General features: G+C 34.5%; 1 protein-coding gene and 1 pseudogene across 8 annotated transcripts in view; one reads left to right on the top strand and one right to left on the bottom strand.

The window, feature by feature from the left end:
• RIMS2 (regulating synaptic membrane exocytosis 2) overlaps positions 1–26,855 on the bottom strand; it is a 473,698-nt gene that overhangs the window by 345,131 nt on the left and 101,712 nt on the right. The window lies entirely within an intron of this gene.
• Positions 9,303–10,707, top strand: LOC129084266 (elongation factor 1-alpha 1-like; annotated as a pseudogene).

The raw sequence follows: 26,855 nt of genomic DNA, 5'->3' as shown, positions 1-26,855 counted from the left end.
ATTACTGAATTTTCATACAAATGTAATTTTTAAAATACAATTTGGCATACTTTGTGGGGGAGGTTATGGATGTGTATGTGTAAAGTAGTCAGGCAATTATGTCCAAGGTAACCAATTAACTGTACATATTTTGTAGTGTTGATTTTATTTTCCTTTTCATCAAGGTATATGATATTTTTAAAAATTTTCTGTTCTAAATTAAGTTTTATCAGAAAACCACAGAAGTGGCTGCCAAAAATTAATCACTGAAAAGAATTGTATAGGGCTATCAGAATAAGTAATTATTGCCTCTAAAATAAATATTTGACTTTTAAATCTTATTTTAATTCAGAATTGCATTTTAAGCTTAAATTTCTCTAAGTTATTTTTCAAGAAAAGATAACTTTTACAACAGTAAGTATATTCAGCAAGATTAAAAAACATGAACATTTATGCAATAATTACATTTTCCCACTAGTCTGTGCTATAGCACTTTGTTCAAACTGGTCCCAAAGGCTTGATTGCATTTTGTACTACTTTGTTAACCTACTTTTTTCCCTAAAAATAAGTTTCAGTTAAAACCATAACTTCAATAAAATTAAAAATTAGTTGAAAGAGTATCATTATTCACATAACAATATGTGATAATATTAATTAGAATAATTACTTTCCATGGCATATTAATTGACTACAGATTCAATAAATACAAATATTCTATCAGTTGACAGTTTTCTTCTTCACCATTTAGAGGAACTTAAAGGTTATGTTTAAATTATAGAACTATAAAATAATTCCAATAAATTTAAAGTAAAATTAAGCAAGTTTAAGTTTTCTTCCTTTATTTTTATCTTTTTCTCAAATACATTTGTCTCTGCCTACCCCCACCACTTTCCCTTGCCCCCATAAGTTTTCTTAAAATAGAAAGCATATTCCCCAAGAAGGTTTCTTTTAAAATGAAAACCAGTTGCAGGGGAGTGGATGGGAGGGGAATGGGTGGAGGGGGACAAATAGTCATAGGAAAAATACAATAAAATTTTTTCAAAGAATAAAATAAAATGAAAAATAGGACATGCCTATTTCTAAAGAGGATAATTTATAAAAAGAAGGGAGCCAGAACATAATTATATGAAAGTTAACAGATGGTAAAGATGATGATGCATTATCTAAATTGAAGAGAACTATAAGTAAAACTACAAACAACACAAAGGAAATACTAACAAAAATATGGTGATGTGGAAATCGTGAGAACACTCTTGGGGAGGAAAAATTTTTAAGGAAGAGTTATTTTTTAGAGAAAAAGTTCAAAGTATAGTTTCATTTACCTGTTCCTCAGATTCTCTCTAGTAATTATTAAAAACTTTAAAGTTAACAGACAAAACTATTTGGGATCCTCCATGATTTCTTCAGGGAAATCTTCAGAAGCCATGGACTACTACATGGACTTCCTTTTGCAAATTGTGTTTCTTGCTCCTATAACTGCTAAAAGGCAATAACATCACTAAGCACATACAGTAGTCTGACCTATTTTTAAATCAAATTCAATGTAAAGCAAGTCCAGTTTGGCCCATCCAAGGGAGATTTACTATTCTAAAAGAATGACTTATCACAACACTATCACAACACAAAATTAAAAGTACAGTCTACATGTAAGTTTCAGTGAATTTTTATTTTGACTCATCTCAAAATTAACAGCGAAAACTACTTCCCCTAAAACTGCTCTATCCACAGTCTCACTCAAGGCAGATAAGGGAAACTCTCCATCTTCCCAGTTTACCTCCAGCCAAAAATGATGAAAAGTATCTTTTTCTCCCATATCCCAGATACAAGGTTTGTCCAGAAGAAGTCCAGCCATTGTTAATATAACAAGGATAGTTTATGTGACATCGATGTAACCTGGCAGCCAAGGAGAGTGGACTGGAACGGGCATGAGTGAACAACGATGAAACTTCACTATACTAGTCAGTGGGAGTGGTAGACAATGAGTGAGCATGTGTACTATGTGGCCGATGCATTCAAAATGACAGCAAGTAGAGCAACGAATCTGCATCAAATTTTGCATTAAGCATGAACATTCCTCCTCAGAAAAATATCCTGATGATTCAGAGGGCCACAGCTATGGGCAACTGGTTACGACAACGTACCCACTCATGCATCATGTCACCCAGGTGACACAGCCCCCACTAACAGCCCAGATTTGGGGCCCTATGACTTCTGGCTTTTCCCTAAAATCACCTTTGAAAGGGAAGAGAATTCAGACCATTGATGAGATTCAGGAAGATCTGACAGGGCAGCTGATGGAGAACAGGAGAGCTGTGTGAGGTCCCAAGGTGCCTGCTTTGAAGGGGACTGAGGTGTCTTTGTTGTCCTATGTACTGTTTCCTGTATCTTCTTCAATAAAAGTCACTATTTTTCATATTACATGGCTGGATACCTTCTGGAGAGACCTTGTACATTCCATGAGAAAATTTTTTGGTTTTACTTTAAAAATATATCTATAGAGATGACATCTCACCACCTCTGCCACAAACCACCCTAATCTAAGTCACCACCATCACCTACCTAAATTATTATAATAACCTCAGAGCCTGTCTCCCAGGCTCCACCCTCTTCTCATCCTCTTCATTAACCTACTGCAACAAAACAGTCAAAACAAACTTTTTAAAGTGTCTTACAATGAAAGTCACATCCTATCACTATTTTTGTCACAATCTTTACTATTCCCCACTTTGCTCAGAATAAATTCCAAAGTTCTTAAAATGATCCCAAAGGTCCTCTGCAATCTCACTCTAACCTTGTTTCTCACGACTCTGACCCACTTGCTCTGCTCCAGCCACAGTGATTTCCTTGCTCTTCTTTCGAACTGTCCAGCATCGTCCTGACACAGGACCTTTGTATTTGCTGTTACTTCAATCTGTACTGCTTTCACCCTAAATATCTGCAATGCTAACTCCTCAGCTCTTTCAGGTCATTGTTCAACTGTCACTTTTCAAGGCCATACAAACTAAAATACTCAAAATTAACTATCTCAAATTTTAATTTTCTCCAGAACTCTTACACTTTTTATAATTTATTTATCTCAGTTGTTACATGCATCTCCTAATTAGAATACATCCTCCAGCAAGGTAAGAAATGTTAGTCTATTTTAATTCACTCCTATATTCCAAGTGCCTGGAAAACACCAAGGTGTGTGCAAGGAATGAGAAAATTAATATATTAACAATTAACAATAACTATACTACAATTAATAATTGTTATATCTCTGTTTGCTTAGCACATTTCCATAATCCAAATACTATGAGCTTCATAAAATTGTCTCTAAAAAAATAATCTTTAAGAACTTTACAAATTAAAAACTTATGGACACAGACAACAGCATAGTGATTGCAGGGAGGGTGTGGGGGTGGAGGTAAAAGAGGGTATGAGGCAATAAATGGTAATGGAAAAAATACAATAAAAAATAATGTAAAAGTTAATAAAATAAATTCATAAAAAATAATTTTCCAGATTCAAGTATTATTATAAAATATTTTTCTGATAAAACATTTGCTTAATAAACTCAAAATGCAGAAATAAAGTATTTTAAGATTATTTTTATGTACACTAAAATTGCTTAAATATTTAAATGCAAGTAAAATAGGTATAGTTTATCTCAGAGGTTTCCAAACTTGTTCAATAAAGGTCCTACTTTTGAAGTATCCTAATTGATTTTAGAATCTTACTAGGTCTCTTACAGAGAGGGAAGGAGAAAAACCACATTTACTTATCTCTTTGTCTGTTTTTGAGGTGATAGGTATGTTTATCACCTTGACTATGGTGGTATTATTTTCATAGGTGTATGCATATATTCAAACCCATCAAATTGTATTTAAATGTGCAGAGGTTTTTTTAAATAATTACCCTCAATAAAACTATTTCAAAAAGTTAAAAAATTTTATCATAGTTGTAACTAAACCCAAATGAACCTCACACCCAATGGAATGAATATAATTTTTTAAAAAGGAAAATAACAAGTGTTAGCAAGGATGTAGGATATTGTAACTAATGCTTGTACATTGATGATAGAAACATAAAATGGTACACTGTAGAAAACAGTTTGACAGTTCTTCAAAAACTTAAACATAGAATTACTATATAACCCAGCAATTCCACTACCATGTAATACCCAAGATAATTGAAAACACATGTTTACAGAACAACTTGTAAATTTATGTTCCTAGAAACATTATTCATAATAGCCAAGAAGTATAAACAATACAATGTCCTTCAATTGGTGAGCGAATAATGTGGTATATCCATACAATGGAATATTATTCAGTCATAATAAGGAATAAAGTACTAATTCTTACTACAACACAGATGGATTTTTAAAGTAGTAAGCTAAATGAAAGAAGCCAGACACAAAATATCACATATTATATGAATATTTCCATGAAATATCTAGAATATGTAAATCCATACAGAAATAAAGCAGATCAGTGCTTGCCTGGGTATGGGGGATAGTAGGGATTGCTAATGGGTGCAGGGTTTCTTTTCAGGGTGTTGGAAACGTTCTGGAATTAGATAGTGGTTATAGTTGTATAACATTGTGAATATGTGAGAGGCTAAAAGAAACACTACTGTATACTTTAAAATGGTGAATTTTATGTTATGTCAATTATAAATTTTAAAAAATACTTCAAATACCTCTTCTACTTCTACAGAAATCTCAGGCCTAGATGTTTTTTGTCTTATTCTGAGTTTCACCAATCAGATCCTAAGCGAAAGATCTAAATACAGAGTACTTTCTTTATTTGTTAGATGATCCCAAAAAGTACAATGGAAGAGTGGGGAAGGGAAACATGGAAGGGAAAAAAGCCAATAAACAGTCAGCTAAAGAGCAGATTATGTCTGAGGGCAATTGGAGCTTAGTCTGAGTCATCCCACTAAGAGGCAAGGAGGAGGGGGATTTAACTATTAGCTCATTGGCAATCCTGTCTCTCCCTTTCAGGTTAAGCCTAGTCCTTTGGCCATAAAATGCTTAGTAAGAGCGATGCAAGAAGCTCTTGGTATGTTCAGGAGCCATTTCCACGTGCCATATGAGGTGAGCCAAAGGCATGTAAAAAGCGTGCCTATACCAATTGTTACCGTTTTCCAGGAAAATTTACCAAACTTTAAAGAAACCACTAATTCATATCCTATATAAATTGTTCCATAAAGTTAGATTTAATAAAAACAAAAGCCACTCACTGTTTGAGGCAAATGTAATTCTGACCAAAGACAAGAAAAGCATAGGCCAATTTTACTCACAAGTATACAGAACCTAAAATTTAAATAACAAAATCCAAGACAACTAAAAATCATGTCATATCATAATCAACTACCATGTAACCCCAGGAATGTAAGGATGGTACAACATCAGAAAATCTAGTTAACTCAACATAAGAGACTAAAGAAAAAAAATTATATGATTATCTCAATATATGAATAAAAGCATTTGACAAAATTTAATATCATTTTATGTTTCAAAGTAACTCTTAGAAAACTAGAAATGCAGGTGTATTTCCTTAACTTGGTAAGAGAAATAAGAATAAAGTGCATCATTTCCTTAGGTTGGTAAAGATCATTTATAAAAATTCTTCAGGAAAGGTATATACTTTGTGGAGAATCTTTAGATCCATCTAACCAATTTAATTGTGTTTTCTCAAATACTTCCTAGAGCATATACTATTATGTTTGCAGGATATAAGTAAACAGAAGAATCTGAGATATCAACAAAACCATAAGACAAATAATCCAGGAATAGAGGTGGTGATTGTTTATAGGAAATGATACAAAGGAAACTTCAGTTGTTATTAATGATCTTGATAGCTGATAAATTGTAAATCAACTATTTATGTGAGTTTTTCCATGTTGATAATCTAGAGTTAACAAATTTTAGAGAATATTTACAAATCAGACACAGGTGTCACCTCAATGGAATAGAAACTGAAGGTGAGCAACTTCATTCTCCATGTAATAATGATTTTTATAACTTAGTTTCTAAGTACATTTGTAAAGTATTTATTATAGAAAATTGGCAAATGGCTTGAGAAGACAGAAATATGTGACTACTTCCTGTTATAAATACATTAAATATACCATACACTTATAGATTACATATTGATATAAGTAGAGTTGTATCAACAAATAACACTAATAATTGCTAATTAATGTGCAGTTTTCTTCTGTGTTCAGAGAACATTAGGGATGCTATAGTTATATACTCATGACTAAACAACGTACTGCCTGACAAACTGAGAAAAGACATATGAAAAACCTAATTCTCATTGCAATAATACTGAAAAATATAATTTGAGGGTAAGAAGCAGTTGATATTATCTTTGTAAACTGGTCTTATTTTTTATAAAAATATCTTAATTGCTAATAAAGTAGATCATACCTTATAAAGCTTGTTCATGATATGCTATCCAATAATAAACTAATGCTATTTAATAACATGCAATTCGTTCCAGGATGCATTGTTCCAGAGAGACCTTCAGAGGCTCTATTCTTGAGACATTATTGTGAAACAAGTGTATGAAATCATCTCTCTTGCAGCATGATATATTTGTAAAACATTCAAACCCAAAAGAAAACTAGTAATGTTATAAAAGGTAAACTGAGGATATTAGCAACTGACAAGCAGTAATTAATACTGGCTTTGGAACTTTTACAAATTAATATTGCTCATTGCTAAAGCTAGAAAATCTTACAGGACAAAAAAGTTATTATTCTGTTCCACAAGAGAATAGCTAAAAACATGTAAGCTGGTAAGTCTATCAGTACAATTTTATAAAACCTGTATAGATACTACTATACTTTGGAGAGTTCATAAAATCACAGGAGGCTTTGTTCAGCAGATTGTGGCAACCACTGTGGTAGACAGAAATTATTACTTTAAGACTGAGTAATCTATAGATATTTCCAATCATTCCCAGAAATACTGAAAACAGTATAACTGATTAAAATATGGCACACTGAGATTCACCCAAGAATTAACCAGTAAAGAGATTTCAAAAATGTGAACATGGATGTTCAGGTTATTTTGGACTGAGCTGGCAATGAATATAAGGATCTTAATGACAAATTGATTTAGTAATTAATCACAAAAACAAAAAAACACCAGCCTTGACTTCCAGCCAAGATGGAGGCGTAGTGTATCTACACTTTGCCTCTTTGCACAACTAAAAGACAACAAATTTTAACACAAAAAATAACCCCAACTGCCAGAAAATTAAACTGTATGGAAGTCTGACAACCAAGGAGTTAAAGAAGAAACATTCATCCAGACTGGTAGGAGGGCAGTTAGAGCAGAGACGACATGCACGTCAAGACAGCAGCTGGAGGACTGGGTGGGTGAGGCGGGGGCTGGCGGACCAGGTGGTCCCACATTTGCATGCAGAAAAAATGGGAGGAAAACTGGGGAGTAAGACAGGCCGTGCAACCCAGGGTTCCAGCATGGGAAAAGAAAGCCTCAAAACCTCTGGCTGTAAAAATCCGTGGGGGTTGTGGTGGTGGGAGAAACTCCCAGCCTCACTGTAGAGTTTGATGGAGAGACCTACTGGGTTCTAGAATGTACACAAACCCACCCACCTGGAAATCAGCACCAAATGGCCCAATTTGCTTATAGGTAGCAGGGGAAGTGACGGAAAGCCAGCCGAGAACAGAACAAGCAGCACTGCTCCTTCCCTGATGCATCCCCCAGAACACAACCATGTGAGTCACCACACCCTGGCAAATACCTAAGGCTCCACTCCTTACAACATAACAGGTCTAATGAGGCAAAGAAACATGGCCCAAAGGAAAGAACAGATCAAAACTCCAAAAAAAAAAGAACTAAGTGATGAAGAGATTGCCAACCTATCAGATGCACAGTTCAAAACACCGGTAGTCGGGATGCTCACAGAAATGGTTGAGTATGGTTGCAAAATGGAGGAAAAAGTGAAGGCTATGCAAAGTGAAACAAAGAAAAATATACAGGAAGCCAACAGTGAAGAGAAGGAAACCAGGACTCAAATCAACAATTTGGAGCAGAAGGGAAAAATAAACATTCAACCAGAATGGAATGAAGAAGCAAGAATTCAGAAAAATGAGGAGAGGCTTAGGAACCTCTAGGACAACTTTAAATGTTCCAGCATCTGAATTAGAGGGGTGTCAGAAGGAGAAGGGGAACAGCAAGAAATTGAAAACCTATCTGAAAAAAGAATGGAGCACTTCCCCAATCTGGCCAAGGAAACAGATTTCCAGGAGATCCAGGAAGGTCAGAGAGTCTCAACGAAGTTGGATACAAGGAAGCATACACCAAAGCACATCATAATTAAGTTACCCAAGATTAAAGACAAGGAGAGAATCTTAAAAGCAGCAAGAGAAAAGGAGAGAGTTACCTACAAAGGAGTTCCCGTAAGACTAACAGTTGATTTCTCCAAAGAAACCTTGCAAGCAAGAAGGGACTGGCAAGAAGTTTTCAAAATCATGAAAGACAAGGACCTACATCCAAGATTACTCTACCCAGCAAAGCTATCATTTAGAATGGAAGCGCAGATAAAGTGCTTCCCAGATAAGGTAAAGTTAAAGGAGTTCATCATCACCAAGCCCTTATTGTATGAAACATTAAAGGGACTTATCTAAGAAAAAGAAGATCAAAACTATGAACAGTAAAATGACAACAAATTCACAACTATCAACAACTGAACCTAAAAAAAAAACCAACAAACTAACAACTAGAACAGGAACAGAATCACAGAAATGGAAATTACATGGAGGGTTATCAGCAGGGAGAGGGAGGGGAGAGAATGGGGGAAAAGGTACAGGGAATAAGAAGCATGACTGGTAGGTACAAAATAGACAGGGGGAGATCAAGAATAGTATAAGGAATGGAGAAGCCAAAGGACATATATGCACAACCCGTTGACATGAACTTGGGGGAGGGTGGGTGGAAATGCTGGTGGGAGGTTTGGTACAGGGCAGAGAGGAATAAAGGGAGAAAAGAAAGTGGGACAACTGTAATAGCATAATCAATAAAATATTTTTTAAAGCCTTATGGATAAGACCAGAATTTTTAATCCTATATTGAGAACACTCATATTATGAAACTTCCTCTAAAGTTGAGTCTTTGAGTATCAGATGCTATCATTAAAATGGGAAATATTATTACTATAATATTAACATATAATGTTAAATATTTTCAAGTGAGAAATGAGTAAATGTGATCCACGCATACATAACTTTTGTCACATTAAGAAATCACATTTACCTTTTTTGCAACGGGTTTGCCGCCAGAACACAGGTGTCAAGAAAACCACCACTAAATCAAAGCCAAAATGGGAAAGGAAAAGACTCACATCAACATTGTCGTCATTGGACACATAGATTCCAGCAAGTCTACCACTACTGGCCCTCTGATCTACAAATGTGGTGGGATCGACAAGAGAACCATCAAAAAATTTGAGAAGGAGGCCACTGAGATGGGGAAGGGCTCCTTCAAGTATGACTGGGTCTTGGATAAACTGAAAGCTGAACGTGAGCGTGGTATCACCATTGATATCTACCTACGGAAATTCGAAACCATCAAGTATTACGTGACCATCATTGATGCCCCAGGACACAGAGACTTTATCAAAAACATGATTACAGGCACATCTCAGGCTGATTGTGCTTTCCTGAGATGTTGCTGATGGCGTTGGTGAGTTTGAAGCAGGGATCTCCAAAAATAGGCAGACCCCTGAGCATGCCCTTCTGGCTTACACACTGGATGTGAAACAGCTGATTGTTGGTGTTAACAAAATGGATTCCACTGAGCCTCCCTACAGCCAGAAGAGATATGAGGAAATTGTTAAAGAAGTCAGCACCTACATTAAGAAAATTGGCTACAACCCTGACACAGTAGCATTTGTGCCAATTTCTAGTTGGAATGGCGACAACATGCTGGAGCCAAGTGCTAACATGCCTTGGTTCAAGGGATGGAAAGTCACCCGCAAAGATGGCAGTGCCAGTGGAACCACGCTGCTTGAAGCTCTGGATTGCATCCTGCCACCAACTCGTCCAACTGACAAGCCCCTGCGTCTGCCCCTCCAGGACGTCTACAAAATTGGTGGTATTGGTACTGTCCCTGTGGGCCGTGTGGAGACTGGTGTTCTCAAACCTGGCATGGTGGTCACCTTTGCTCCAGTCAATGTTACAACTGAAGTCAAATCTGTTGAAATGCACCACGAAGCTTTGAGTGAAGCTCTTCCTGGGGACAATGTGGGCTTCAATGTCAAGAACGTGTCTGTCAAAGATTTTCGTCATGGCAATGTGGCTGGTGACAGCAAAAATGACCCACCAATGGAAGCAGCTGGCTTCACAGCTCAGGTGATTATCCTCAACCATCCTGGCCAAATCAGTGCTGGTTATGCACCTGTTCTGGATTGTCACACAGCTCATATTGCTTGCAAATTTGCTGAGCTGAAGGAGAAGATTGATCGTCGTTCTGGGAAAAAGCTGGAAGATGGCCCGAAGTTTTTGAAATCTGGTGATCCTGCCATCGTTGATATGGTTCCTGGCAAGCCCATGTGTGTTGAAAGCTTCTCTGACTATCCCCCTCTAGGCTGCTTTGCCGTTCGTGACATGGGACAGACAGTTGCTGTTGGTGTCATCAAAGCAGTGGACAAGAAGGCAGCTGGAGCTGGCAAAGTCACCAAGTCTGCCCAGAAAGCTCAGAAGGCTAAATGACTATTATCCCCAATACCTCCCACCCCAGTCTTAATCAGTGGTGGAAGAACGGCCTCAGAACTGTTTGTCTCAATTGGCCACTTAAGTTTAATAGTAAAGGACTGGCTAATGATTACAATGCATAGTAAAACCTTCAGAAGGAAAGGAGAATGTTTTGTGGACCATTTGGTTTTTTTGTGTGTGGCAGTTTTTAAGTTATTAGTTTTTAAAATCAGTACTTTTTAATGGAAACAACTTGACCAAAATCTGTCACAGAATTTTGAGACCCATTAAAAGAGTTTAATGAGGGGAAAAAAAAAAAGAAATCACATTTATAGCCCTGGCTGGTGTGGCTCGGTAGATTGAGTGCCAGCGTGCAAAGCAAGGGGTTGCTGGTTCAATTCCCAGTCAGGGCACATGCTTGGGTTGTAGGCCAGGTCCCCAGTGGGGGGCACGTGAGAGGCAACCACACATTGATGTTTCTCTCCTTTTCTTTCTGCCTCTCTTCCCCTATAAAAAATAAATTTGAAAAAATGTTTTTTAAGAAAGAAAGCACATTTAGATTATCAAAGGATGTGTATTAATATGTTTATTTAAATTGAAAAGTGAGACTTTTTCAGAATGTTTCATTTGGCTAATTGGTTTGAAGACAAGAACTATCTTTGCCTATGGCTCATATGTTCCATATTTTCTATAACTGAAAGACTTAAATATCCAGTTTTAAGATGGTTATAAAAATAATTTAAAGCATGTGAAAAGGCAAAATAATTTTATCAACATATGTTGTAATTGGCCATCATGAATAATGCTGCAATGAACATAAGGGTATATATATATTTGGGAATAACTGTCAAAGAGAAAAAGTCAAGAACTATATGATTTGGCTGAAAGCAACAAATAAACAAACATAAAACACAGACAAAAACTCATAGACATAGACAATGGTACGGTGGTTACCAGAGGAAAAAGGGGTGGTGTGGGGGTAGGAAAGTGTAAAGAGAGTCAAATGTATGGTGACAGATTTGACTTTGAGTTGTAAACTCACAATGCAATATACAATTGTATGTATCATAGAATTGTATACTTACAGTTTATATAATTTTATTTAAATGTTGATTTTAATCAACATTTTCAAAATCTTTTTTAGTGTATTGATTTAAACAAGATGCCTTTAAGTGAAAAATTACTAAGAATAATAGTCATTTGATAAGTTTCAGTAAAGGCTTTGTGATATGACTCCTGGAAACTGAAAGACTGAATCACTAACTGGATAATAAAACATTCTGTGAGCTTGGTGTTCTCAATTCTTTGCTTTTAATAAATTATAGAAAAACCTAAATGAAAAGTCATCTAATATATAACTTAATTATTTAATGATAGATTACTATATTCACTGTCCGGACCTTGGACAGAATTCAAAGAATTGAATCAATTGTTGCAACAAAAGCTATATTCACATCTAGTCATTAGCATGAATAAATGTCCTCAGTACTTGCATCTATAAAAATAAAGCAAATACAACTAGAATTGATGTTGAATTCTGTCTTGGTCTATAATAAGTAATATCCATACATGGATTTATGAACAAAGTTTAAAAGAAAACCAGTCCCATCCACCTCACCAAGAAGTGAATTTCTAGTAAAATTTTATTTCATGTATTTAATGATTTTAATTTAAATTTGTATTTATGTTATTTTAAGCAATTGTAAATTAATACTGACCTAAATGAGTGGTCAGCTGATATATAATATAAAACAATTTTTGAAGATAATTTATTATTAATATTAATAATTACCATAATTAAACTCAATTCATTAGAAATTTTTCAAAACTTTAAGCCTTATGGTCATTGGAAATATTTAAATAATTAACTTCATATACATACTTTATTGAAACAATATAAGAAGGTGATTTTTAAAGACTTCTAGTAAAAAACATATCACATAAAGATAAAATACCATGAAGAAAATGGAATGTAAATATATTTTCAAAGAAAACTAAGAAAGGAAATTTCCAACTGCTACAAATGAGTTCATTGTTCATTTGATTTTTAATGATAATAGAAATTATCAAACTGATGTTCTTTTAATTCCACTGTACAAATTTTTAAAGGATATAACAGCTGTACCGTAAAATGTGTTAATAGTATGCTAGAAATTATACCATTTGCAACCATTTAAATATATGATGAAAATGTTAGATGTCATCTTAAAAATATGTAATGAGGTATTTTGAAAGTTAGGGGCTCAAAATAAACACTTTTCAAGATCAATGTCTGAAATGCCATCTCTGCTATTTTTTGTAACATTCAGCCTTCTTCACTCCTGACCACGAGACTAAGCAAGTTCAAAAATGGGCTTGAATAGACATTTCTCAAAAGAAGATATACAAATGTCCAAAAGCACAGAAAAACAGGGAAACCTCACTAATCGAAGGGAAAGGCAAATAGAAACTACTGTGAGATACCACCTCACTCCCACTAATTAGGATGGCTACTATACTAATTACAATAAAACAGTAAGTGCTGGTGAGGATGTGGCAAAATTAGAGCCTTTTAATCCTACTGGTGGGAATAAAAAATGGTTTAATTGCTATGGATAACAGTTTGGTGGTTCCCTCCCAAACTTAAAAATTACCATATGAGCCAGCAATTCCACTTCTGGGTATATACTCAAAGAAATTGAAAGCAGGGCCTTGAGGAAATATTTGTACAACCATGTTTATAGCAGTGTTATTCACAGTAGCTACAACATGGACACACCCCAAAGGTCTATCAATGGATAAATGGATAAGCAAAATGTGGTGTATACCAAAAGGGAATATTATGCAGCCTTAAAAAGGATGAAAATTTTGACATATGCTACAACATAAACCTTAAGGACTTTAAGCTAAGTGAAAAAGCCAATCACAAAAACACAAATACAGTATGGTTCCACTAATATAGGTACTGAAGAGTATTCAAAATCACAGAGACAAAAAGTAGAATTGTAGTTGCTAAGGCTAGGGGAAGGAGAAAAGGGGAGTTATTGTTTAATGGGTACAGAGTTTCAGTTTTACAGGATAAAACACATTATGGTGATGGTTGATTGTGATGGATGCACATCATTATTAATTTATTTAATACCACTGAACTGTACACTTTTAAATGGTTAAGATGGTAAATTTTATGTTTGTGCATTTTACCACAATGAAAAAAATTTTAAGAGAACATAACAAAAATAAGTCCAATGATGAATGGTCTTATATGCTATATGGTAACTAAATCCCAATAGTAATTATAAGCTTTCTCTATACACTGTCTTCGCCACAAACCAAATAACTTAATCAAGTCAGTGGTCCTTCGATTTTCATTGTCTCTGTCTGGATCTTGTATGGACTACTTTCAGTGCATTGCTAGTGAACACTAACTTTTAATTAGTCATTTTCCTGCTTTTTCATCACCACAATAAATTCTAATACTATGCTATTCAAGTTAAAACTAGCCTTATTTGGTGCCATCTTCAACTAAATAAGCACACCCTCAATCCCAATGTGCTGTTTTTTTAAAAAGGCACACAAACAACTCAGCAAATTCTCTTATGATAAGTACCTAAAAATAAATTCTGTACAAAAAGTTAAGCCAGCTTCCAGTGCACATCCTGCCTAGCAGATATAAGCCCCTGAGGAATCACTACCTATTCACTGAAAACCCAGATCAGTTACTCTGTCCATGGCAAGAGCTAATCCAGAGCTATTCTTAGAGATCCAATTTGGTCAGCTACCAGGTTCATTATACTTCGGTGGGCTCTTACATAGCCTGGATCCAGAAACTCTGTTCTAATGAAGCACTGGAGGGCTCCCAACAGAAGCATATACTTCTTGTCTATTTCCATTTTAATCTAGTTCCACCATCCAATATAATAAGAACATCCTTCAAAAATGGAACAGACCCTAAGATACAAGATTATGGCACTTAAAGACCTACTCTGTATAGATAAATAGACTCTGAGGCAGTAAGTACTGTCAGACTTAAGGAAAATACTATATTTTGTTCCTGGAGACAACTAGTCCCTGAGATACAAATAAAGAAATCTTTTGAAATACACAGTGAGGAGTGGGGAACTGCATGTCTTTATTAGACATGATTGTTTCATTCTCTAACTAAACTGTTTGCTTTTAATTTCTAATTTCTCATCATACCAAATGATGGGACCAAAAATTAGAAAATTGATGTCAACAGAGGAAGAATCACCTGGCCTGAGGCCAGTTTTATCTAGGCTCATCTGACATGCAAGACACAAGTTTTAAAATTTTAAATAATATTGAAGCTTAAATCAAAGTGACAAGTTTAAAATCTTTCCACTTCAATTTTGCTTTTATGATGCTGTTATTTCTCTAAGAATAATAAAATAATTAACTCATTTTACGTTTTTGTATATAACCTGCTCATGCTGGATTGAGGGCAGAAAAAAATTAGTAATATCAAAACTGTTGTTAAATGAAAACTGTCTGTTTCATTTAATCATTTAGTTACTCATAAATTGACAAACAGTTATTCAATACATATTCTAGGCTCCAAACCCTTTGCTGCTTACGAGACATACAGTGACAAAAAAAGACCAGTTCTTTTCTTATGGGGCTTCCAGTCTAGTATGGGAGATAGACAATAAGCAAGTAAAAAAATAAACAACCGACATGTGTGCTTTGGAGAAAATTTAGAAAGTGACATGCTAGAGAGTAAGTGTTGAATGGGAGTAACATCCTTCAGAGGGCAGTCAGAGAAGGCCTCTTTGAAGCGATGACAGGTGAATTGATATCAAAGATGAGAATGAGCTCTCCATGTGAAAAGCTGGCAAAATGCATTCCAGGTAGAAGAAACAATATATGTAAATACCTACAGGTAGGAAAGGGCTTGGTGGCTTCAGTGACAGAAATGCCTGGGAAAAAAAGCAATGAGGTAGAGATTGGTATGAGATGATGTTAAAAGGATAAAAACCAGATCATACATTCCCTTTCCCTGTATGGTCCAGTAAGAAGTTGTGTGAAAAAGCAGATAAGGTGTTTAAGCTAAAGAACAATATAATCTGATCACATTTTGAAAGTTTACCCTAGCAGAAGTATGGAGAGGGGGTTGGATAAAGGAAGCAGAAAGACTAATTAGGAAGTTACTTCAGGAGTCCAAATGAGAGATTATAGTGGCTTAGAGCAAAATGATAGCAACAGAAAGAGAAAGCTATGTTTTAAAAGGAGAAGCCAACAGGACCTGGTGGTAAAATCAAATTGTCAAGTAAGGACAAAGAATAATGCCTAGGTTATTAGTTCAAGGAGCAGGATAGCCACTGATACTGTTTTGCAGGCTACATATTAAGTTTGAGATACTTATTATATATCTAAGGAGATATGCCAAATAGAGAGTTAGTTAGATATCTAACTCTAGAGAGCAGGTCAAGACTAGAAAACACCAGTTGCTCTGGGCTGAATACCGATGTTTCCCCGAAATTCATATGTTAAAATCCTAACCCCCAAGGTGATGGTATTAGAAGGTGGGACCTTTGGCAGGTAATTAAGTCAAGAGGGCACAGCCCCTGTGAATGGGATTAGTGCCTTTATCAAAGAGACCTGAGAGAAATCCTTCACCATTCCACCATGTGAGGAGCACAGGGAAAGATGCAAGTGAGCCCTCACCAGACTCAGAATTTGCCAGTGCCTCGTTCTTAGGTTTCCCAATCTCCAGAATTGTGAGAAGAAAAACTTGTGTTATTATAAACCACTTAGTCAAAGGTATTTTGTTATAGCAGCCTGGACAGACTAAGACATTAGAATATAAATGATTATTTAAAGCAATTTGAGTGTCCCATATTCTGCTCTCTTATTCTTAGAATTTGGTTTCTATTCAGTTTATCCTATAACTGAATGGGAGAAGTAATCTGCGGGAAACAAACCCCCAAATTTATAATACCTTCCAGTTCACAAAGGCCTATAAGATTTTGTTCAAACTAGGTGTCACCCCTAAAAAACCTTCACAGAAGAGGAGTCATTTTTAGTGACAAAAGTCAATTTGCAGCCATTATATTATGCTTCAAAAATCCCATACCAAAACATACCAAAATGTCATTTCCAAATAAAAATCAAGCCTCAGATTAAAATCAGTCAAAAACTAAAACTGAGCCAAACCTTGAGTAACATTCCACAGAGAACTCAATTTAGCCTTATTGATGAATTTTATCATATGCTTGGGGAAAAAACATACTACAAATTCTTTCAGAAACATAGAGAAGGAATTAAACCATTTCATTTTATGAGGTCAAAATAACCTTAAAACCAAAACCAGAAAAGAACATAGAAGAACAGCAAATAAAGATTAATAATGTCCTTCATGAACATAGATGGATGAATCTTTAATAAAATATTAACAAATAAAATTCAGAAATACATATACATATATGTTTTTAGGAATATTATATTATAACCAAGTTAGTTTTATCCTAAGGACACAAAGCTGCTTATGAAAACCCAAGATTTTGATTTACCACACAACAGGTTAAAGAAGAAAAATCACATTAATGATGTCAATAGATGAAAGGAAAAAACCTAAATAAAGGTAGAAATCAGTAAGAAAAATGCTTGGTTTTCTTTTCATTGTCCTCTTTTGTATCTATATGAATTTTACATCATGTTAAAAACTTCATTTCCCTTTTTATCCATACTCTCCAACTCTATCTTAATAATCACTTCCTCCATTTAGTAGCCAAATTCCTATAACTAACATGCCTCAAGTAACTGTTCTTAGAATTGAAGCTGACCAAAAGGTAACAAAACAAGAAAGAGAGCCGAATGATTTACAACTCTTAAAGATCATAAAACAGAATATTAGTATATCAAGAAATCTCTAAGCAAAAGTGGGAAAATGGAAAACACGTTTGCACAGGAGCAGTGGGACAAACTTGAAAGTAATTATACAATTGTAAAATACAGCGGAACCTTGATTCTTGAACTTAATTCACTACAGAAAACAGTTCAAGAAGAAAATCTGTTTAAAAACTGAAATCTCCTTTGTTGCCTGAGAGATGCATGACTGATCATACAGTTATCAGCATGAAATGGCTGTTGGGTAGAGGATCAAGAGCCTAACTTTTGTTAAGACAACCGAGACATTGTTTTCATGAACAACTTGGTCGAGAACTGAACTGTTCAAGAACAAAGACATTTGAGAACCAAGGTTTGACTGTATTTAAAAATACAACAAAATGACAATAGATTAATTTAATTGTATATGTAAATATATTTTTATTTCAGATTGTTCTGAAGGTTCTGGCTAATGCAACTAAACAAGAAAAATAGATGAGAAAGGAGAAAGTAAATTATTATTTTCAGGTCACAGGGTTTTACATTGTTAAAATGCAAAAGAAACAATTGGAAAACTATGATGAACAATATAATTTAGAAAGGTGGCTGTGTATAATATTAACACACAAAAAATAATATATTCCTATATAAAAATAGGTAGAAAAAGAAATTGAATATTTCATTTATAATTTTAAAATAAATTATTGAGAAATATGTCCAATTAATATTTACAATGCTACTGGGCGAAGTAATGGGCAATAAAGAAATCAAAAATCATATTCTAATTTTAAATATATAAATACAATATAATAAAAATAATAATTATTCCTAAATGTATCCATAATTAAACATGATCCTAGTTTTTAAAAAAATACCTATCTGGTTTATTTAGAACTAAACAAATTGATTCTAACATATAGGAAAAAAAATTAACAAGCAAGTATGGCAAAGAGAATATCTTTGCAACTTTGGGGTATGCAGAGATACTTTAGGCTAAAAAAGCACAAACTATACATAAAAGTTAATAAATTGAACTTTATCAAATTAAAATTTTTCTGTTCTCCAAAACATATCATTAAGAAATGAAAAGGTGGGCAATAAACTGGGAAAATATTCTTAATACATATATGTGATAGTTGTATTCAGAGTATATATAGGAAAACTCCCGCAAGTCAATAATAAAAAGACAAAACAAAATTTGACAAATCAGCAAACATTTAAACAGACGTTTCACAAGAAAAATAATATGGATGACCAATAAACAATAATGATGTATAATGTCACTAGTTATTCAAGAACTGAAAATAAAAACTAAACCCCTTCACTCTCAGTAGAATAACTTAAATTAATAAAATACTGAAAACACTAAATTGCTGGTGAGGTTGTGGTGCAATCAGAACTTTCATATATTGCTGATGGAAATATAAAATTGTATGTGAACTTTAGAAACTGTTTGTAATAAAAGCTAAACATAGAGGGCCCTCTGGAAAAATTCCAGCCACTGTTAATATAATGAGATCAGTTTGCATGACACTGATGTAACCTGGCACCCCATGAGTGAACTGGAATGCCCATGCGTGAACAATGATGACTTCACTGTGCTAGTCAGTGGGAGCAGTAGATGCTGTTGAGTGAGCATGTATAGTGTGTGGCTGTTGCATTCGAAATGACTAAGCAAGTAGAGCAATGAATCCACATCAAATTTTGCATTAAGCTTGAACATTCCTCTATGGAAACTATTCAGATGATTAAGAAGGCTGCAGCTATGGGCAACTGGTCATTGGCAGCTTCATCACAACAACGTGCCTGCTCATGCATCATGCAGAGTTTTTTGGTGAAACATCCATTCACCCAGGTGACTCAGCACCCCAATAGTCCAGACTTGGCGCGCTGTGACTTCTGGCTTTTCCCAAAACTATAATCACCTTTGAAAAGGAAGAGATTCCAGACCATCAATGAGATTTAGGAAAATACCACAGGGCATCTGATGGTTATTGGGAGAACTGTATGAGGTCCCAAGTGCCTATTTTGAAGGGGACTTGAGGGGTCATTGTCCTATTTACAATGTTTCTTATATCTTGTATCTTCTTCAATAAATGTCTCACATATTTTTCATATTACATGGCTGGATACGTTCTGCACAGACCTTGTATATAAGCAGATGTGTTAAGTGATCTTAATTCTTCAAACATTACATACAGACAAAAGCAGATAGCTGAGTAGCAAGGCAATGATCAACATGCACATCTTTACTCCACTTCTGTATTCTGAAGAACAATTCTAGATGTCTCTACAGTTCCCCTGGCACACAATGGAAATTCACTAGTGTTTCCACTAAGAATGTTTTTGACTATAAGCAACAGAAAATGTGACTATTGGTTACAGAAAAAAATTGGGTTGGGTATTTTTCTCACATTGGGGAAAGGTGTTCGACTGTGTGAGATCATTGGTTCAACATAACTATGTCATGATTAATGACTCAAATACTCTTGGTTTTCCCTCATCTTCACAAATGGCCTGTGAAGCTAAAGACATCATTTGTGTGTTAAAAGGTAGCTCCAGCTATATCTTTGTTTTAAATCATAACTTCCCAGAAGCCCTCATAAATTTCCTTCATCTAATTTGCTAGAACTGTGTCGCACAGCCATTCCTAATTGCAAAGAGAGCTAAATTCTTTTTATTTTTCAAGTCCTTCTATTGGAGATTATAAGAGAGAACTTGAGAATGTCTGTTAGGATAGACAGTGAGCAGAGTCTAGAACAGTCTGCCCTTTCAACTATTCAATATTCTGTACATATATTTTACATGTAACACATTCACCCCTTCCCAAAGGGAGATAATCCCAAAGTCTCATCTAGTCATAAAATCTAGCTCTGAATCCAAGATCTTTGAGGTAGAGAAAATCCTTCTACCATGGTTGAGTGTGCATCATTGTGAACTTGTACACTGAAAGACAAATTATCTTTCCCAACACATCCAACATACAATGATGGAGAGAAAAACAAGAGGGAACTGCAACAAAAAACTCTCCTTCAGAAATAGGAAGAATAAGAAATATACGGTGGTCAACAGTCCATAGCACACAGTAATCTCCATGTAAACAATGGCTTAATTTCTTTGGTTACCCTATCTGTCCACCTCAAATTCAGTTATTTAGGAGGTTCTTCCTTGACTGTTGTCATTCCTATTCCCTAATTCTGCCCTCTGGGAAGATGTCCCTTGTCCATTATCCTCCTTGGCTATATAAGAGACTGGCACTAGTAAATGTATCTTTCTTACTTTCTGTACAGCTTTCATTCCACTGCTAGTATGCACATCGTACTGCTAGTATGAGTGCCGGGTATTGCCTTCGGGGGTGAATAGTCATAGATAGAATGTTTGTTATCCAGGCTTTGGAGTTTCATTTGCCACTAGCCACAGATGGTTATTTAAATTCAAAATAGCTAAAATTCAATAAAATTAAAAATTCAATTCCTCAGTCACACTAGCCACATTTCAAGTGTTCAATAGCTACATAAGACTGGAGCCTACTGTATTAGATGGTGAAGATATAAAACAGTTTCATTATCACAGAAAGTTCTGTTGAAGAGTACTGCATAAAGAGTATCATAAAAAGGCCTGAGGCATTTCGTTTGCAATGTTCCAGATCCACATAAGATTAGTATACCTTTACCTGTTAGTCAATCCTTGATTTAAAATGTAGACTGCTACATTACAGAATCTTGTCAGGAGACATGACTTGGGGTGGTGAACACACAATACAATATAAAGATGATGTAGTATAGAATTTTACACCTGAACCCTATATAATTTTATTAACCAATGTCACCCCAATAAATACAATTTAAAAAAAACTACAGACAGTAATCAAGTCATTATGTATCCTGTATTAACCTTGGACACAAAAATAGCTCTAGAGATTCTAAAAGCTTTGTATTGCCTGAATTGCATCACTTGAGAGTCAGCTAGTGAGGTTAGCTGGTAGAAAGCTGGTAGGTTCTCCAGAGCATTTGCCCTGGATTGAGGATGCTGCATAGTTTGGGACATGTCTACAGCAATTAGTCTTTAATCTGCCTCGTTAAATAGAATTCCTATATGTCAAAAACAAAGAAAGAAAGAGAAAAGGTACCCTGAAGATCTTTTCTTTTGCTCAGAGATTTCATTTTGAAATAACCTCAATATTTGCCACCACCTACACTATTCCCATCCTAGTGACTAAAGAATGAGAATAATATAAAAAGGCTCCAGTTGACAAAAAAAAGAAGTCACTCTTTAGAAGAGCTGAGCTAAACAATATCCTCTTTGGGTTTTAGGCCGATTTAAATTTGGGAATACTTGAAAAGACCTCAAGTTTAGTTTGACTCATCAAAAAGATTCAGAATAGAAAGATTATATCTATATTTGCAAGAAGTCACCAGTGTCTAGAGCAAATCCACATCCAACCAGACCTCTAAGGGCAAGTACTGACAATGTTAAAACCTAAGCTAGAGTTTAATCCTCTAAATCTAAGTATTTTAAAATTATAATTATGTCTAATATTTAAAATGAATGTATAGGATAGACATTTTATCAATTTCTAAAATATTAAAAATTAAATATATTAAATACTTATAATAAACTATAAATATATACTTTAGAAAAAGCCATGTTCAATATTACTCTGACTCATTCATTATTACAAATATTCAATCTTTATACTAACTCAGAAACTTCTTTTAAACACAATGACCAGTACAATGATGACTTTCGGAAAACAAAAGATTAAAATAATTCTCAATAAAATGAATAATGCTATAACATCTCCTTAAAAATGCTAATTTCTAAAGAGGCAAACCTCTTTAAAAATCAAGTAATCAATTTTTCATCTATCATATAATAAAATATGTTTCTCAGTAAAATCTAATAGCATGCTTAAAATATCTTAATGTATTGTGATTATCATGCACTACAACAAAACACTTAAAAGTATATAAATTAAATATAGCTATAAAATTAAAATCAGCAATAACAGCAATAAGAAAGAAAATAATGAGACAGAAAAAAGACTCTAACCACTTTGTCCTCCTGGTGTGAATATCCACGAAAGCAAGTTTGAAAGGACAGAAAAGACAAAACAAAAAAGAAATAATTAATTCCATTCTCAAAACAAATAAGAGTTTTTAAAAGTTTGTTAGTGAAATAAAAATTCTAAAAAAAGTCTAATTACATTTTGCCTGAAATCTAAACATTTTAAGAGGAAAAATTTAAGAACATACTATATACTAAATATATTAAGAATAATTTCTATAACAGCAATCAAATACCTAAATGTTAGAAAAAGGAGAATGCCCTTTCCATAAATGAAATCCTAATTAAACATTCAATTAACTCAAAGAAAAACTGAAAAATGTTAAGGAAAAAAGCTTTAGGCACAAAGATAGTAAAACACTGCATCACTGTTTATCTTTAATTTCGTCATACACTAGCAAAAGTAGACAAAATGTATCTTTATATAAATTATGCATATTGCTCCTAAATGTCATCTGTGTCCCATTAATTTGTCTCCTAAATTTATTACAAAAAAGAAAAAAGTCATAAAGTGATTAAAGATAAATTACTGATGAAAATGGATAATTTTGGGTCATAGTTTCCTAAAATTATAAATGTGGAAAATGAAAAATGGTAAGATACATGATTTGTCAAAAGAACATTTTAGATATAATAAAATTAAACTCAGTTATTGCATTTCCCTTTATTTAAATAGCAAGTGATAATGTAATAATAATGACCTCCTATAAGAACTTACATCAATTAAAAGTCAAAATCATGTGTTTTGAGGTTCCCTTTCTGTAAATTATGGGTGACAGTATATACTTGTGACAAAGAGGACAAATTTTGCAATCAGAAAGCCCTATCTTGAAATTCAGCTTTAAACAACACCCCTAGCTGTATATCTTGTGCAATTTCCTTAAACTCTGCAAAACTTCATAGGGTTTTTTGAGAATTAAATAAAATAGCATGAAAAGCTCTCAACACAGTGTCTACAATATAGTTCTATAGCTTATATTTTAGCTTACTGCATAGAACAGAATTGCATTCTTTACAATACCGTATTCTTAACTGCTTTGTTACAAGTGTTAAAACTAAAGATTATATAAAAGCTATTGCATACAGTCAAGGACATCTATCTATTGACAACAATTTAGTAAAAAAAAAATCATTTTCACAGCATTCTTCATATATATATCAGACAATATGCTAGAAGTCTCAGGTATAAAAAAATGAGTAAGACAGTTTCTGACCTCAAGGAATTAAATATAATAAGAGAGAGATAAATCACTGCAGAACAAAGAGATATTCTCTGAAAGCAAGGGAATAACAAAGCATTATGGAAAACACAAATAGAAGAGAAAATAACCAGGATTTGGAGAAAGGATTAAGAGAAGGTTTCTGTGACTTAAGCAGGGCTTTAAAGAATGATGAAGAGAATGTCAGCAAGACCAGTGAGAGAGAGCATTTTATGCACAGACTATGGCATATGCAAAAAGCACAAAAGCACAAACAAGACTGGCATGTTTGGAATATAAATAGTTAGGAATATGTAACTAGATTATAAATGATATGTAGGAACTAAAATGTTCATGGTTCACCACATTAATATCTGTCTGGCAAAATCTCAGAAGCATAACATTTTCACAAGATAACACACTGCAGATTTTTTTTTAATTAAAAGACAAAACTGGGCCCTGGCTGGTATAGTTCAGTGTACTGAGTGTCAGCCTGCGAACCGAAAGGTCACTGGCTCGACTCCAGGTCAGGACACATGCCTGGGTTGCAGGCCAGGTCCCCATTTGGAGGTGAGCAAAAGGCAACCTATCGACGTATCTCTCGCACATTGTTGTTTCCCTCCGTCTCTTTCTCTCTCTCTCTAAAAATAAATAAATGAAACCTTAAAAAAAAAGTCAAGCAAAATTCTAAAAAAAATAATGAAAGAAAAATTGAAGTTAAAACTAATAAATTTGCAAATAGTTAATCCCTCTTAACAGATTATAACAACTTCAATTTTAACTATGACATATAGATGAAAAATTAGTTAAAATATATAATGAAATATTAATGCCATCATATCTTCATTAAAAATAACACAAAACCTACCCTATGATTTATAAATAAGACATGATATTAGCTATCAAATGAACACTGAGTGTTCACTATGCTGCAATGTGCAAGCTCATTGGAAGGAGATAAGTCTGGAAGCAGGGAGAACAACAAGGAATTGCTGCAATATTTTGGATAAGAAACAAATGCCAGATTAGTATGAATTATAGTAGTAGCAAGTCAAATGGAAAGAAGTGATTTAGGAGATACTGAGAAGTCAGTCCCCTTAAGATTTAATTGAGGAAGAAGTAGAGAAGTAGTTCCATAATCTGGCTTAGGCAACAGGGAGGATAAGAGAAAAATTCCTTGGGGGAGGAGCAACATATGAGAAGCAGATTTGGGGGAAAATAATGAATTCAGGTGTAGATAAGGTGAATTTGAGGTGCCTAGTAAGCTCAGAAGGCAGCTACATAAGTGGATCTGGAACTCAAAAATAATCTGGCTAGTAAAATAGTATCTGTAAATCATCAGCATATATGTAGTATTTGAAGCTAAAAGAGTAAATAAAATGCCCCAAGGAAATTGTTAAAAGAAAAAGAAAGCATGAGGATGATTGCCCTAATCAAAATGGTTCTTCTCTTTGAACTGCCGAACCTTCAGAAGAAGTTTAAAACAAAAGGATGAATATATCTCCTAATCAGATTTCAGTAATACAATCAAGTCAGAAGTTTCACTGTATTTGCAAAAGTGATATTAAACTTAATAATCAAATTGGAATTGAGTTGCTTGAAAATCAAAGGTAATGTACAAATATAAAATATTATCAAGGACCTTAAGACAAAGACTGATTAAAATCTCATGTAAATATAAATAATAACAGTATGGAGGAATATTTTTATTATAAACATATAATTTGGATTTATATGTACTTTCTTTAAAATTGAATTTCAACCTGAATCATCTAGATATTTCCTTCAACTTTACACTTAAGTCTATGTAGAAAAAACATAAAAATAAAAAGATTAAATGGTTCAATTCAAAGATTAAAATTTTTTTATATAATTTACATACATATTCATTATGGCAGACTCAGTTTATGTATGCAATAAGGAATATACTAACCTAATAAAATGAATATGATTAATTGTTAAGAAAATACATGTGATAGCATTTTATATAATAGCTGACATATATAGTACGTTAAAGAAATCTAGTACCATGAAAATTATCGCAAAACAGTTCTACAGCACTCATTGTGTGGCAAGTACATGTCTAACTACTTTATATAAAATTAAATTATTTTATCTTCACCAATAGCCTGTGAGATAACTACTACTATTTCTATTTACAGATGAAGTAATGAGGAAGAGAGATTAATAAGCATCTTGTACAAGTCAACTAGTAACTGCTGAAGATGGGATTCAAACTTAGTCTCACTTCAGAACTTGCGTTGATATGGTTCCAAGACAAGTTTACACAGTGAAAATGTGTTCCTTTCTGCTCAGTTTGATATTATTGTGCCTCTTTCCACAATGCTAATATTCATTAGGAGTATAAAATCCCCTAAGATTCTGCAAGTGTGCTCTTTCTCAGAGTCACTACACTATTTATTCTGCACTATTAGTGAGGTTGACATCAGTGAGAGTGAAACAGGGTGCAAAGCAAAAGGGACCCCCCATATAGCACAGACTTCCCCAGAGGCCACGGTTGGGGGAAGGGGAGAAGTGGATGATAATGGCTTAAGATACTTTTCATAACAATGGCAAGGTGATAGCCTTGTCTTTCCTGAAGGTAAGCTGTGAAGTCACTCGGGTAAGAGGTCTACGTGACTTTCAGAACTGATAGTGCTGAGTATGAGGTTACATAGGAAGCACCCGGGCCAGCCATGAAGGAGGGAGCCATGAGACAGCCATGAAGGAGGGAGCCATGTGGTTTGAAAGGAAGTAGAAGGCCCCCGCCCTGCCCCATCCCATCCGCCATGAGGTCTGGTGTGAAAGGAGGTGCCACACAGTTTGGAGTAAGGAGGTGCCACGCAGTTTTGGATTAAGATCTGGAGTAAAAGTAAGAGGCCCAACTGGGAAACCTGCCTGGAGAACACGGCAGCACAGCTGATGGAAGTGGAAAGTGTGGGAACCTACCTAACCAAGCATGGATTAGTGGCAGATGCTTGGAATGCTAAACTGTGACCAGGAATGCTGAGCTGCAGACTTCTGCTTTTTTTGAGAGACAAGACAGTACCTATGACTGGCATATTCTGAAATTGGTTT

Source organism: Pteronotus mesoamericanus, unplaced genomic scaffold, assembly GCF_021234165.1.
Source record: "Pteronotus mesoamericanus isolate MK-2021 breed Mesoamerican mustached bat unplaced genomic scaffold, CSHL_Meso_final scaffold_174, whole genome shotgun sequence".
Lineage (NCBI taxonomy): Eukaryota > Metazoa > Chordata > Mammalia > Chiroptera > Mormoopidae > Pteronotus > Pteronotus mesoamericanus.
The sequence above is the reverse complement of the archived record's forward strand: the minus strand, read 5'-3'. Positions and strand labels throughout refer to the sequence as shown.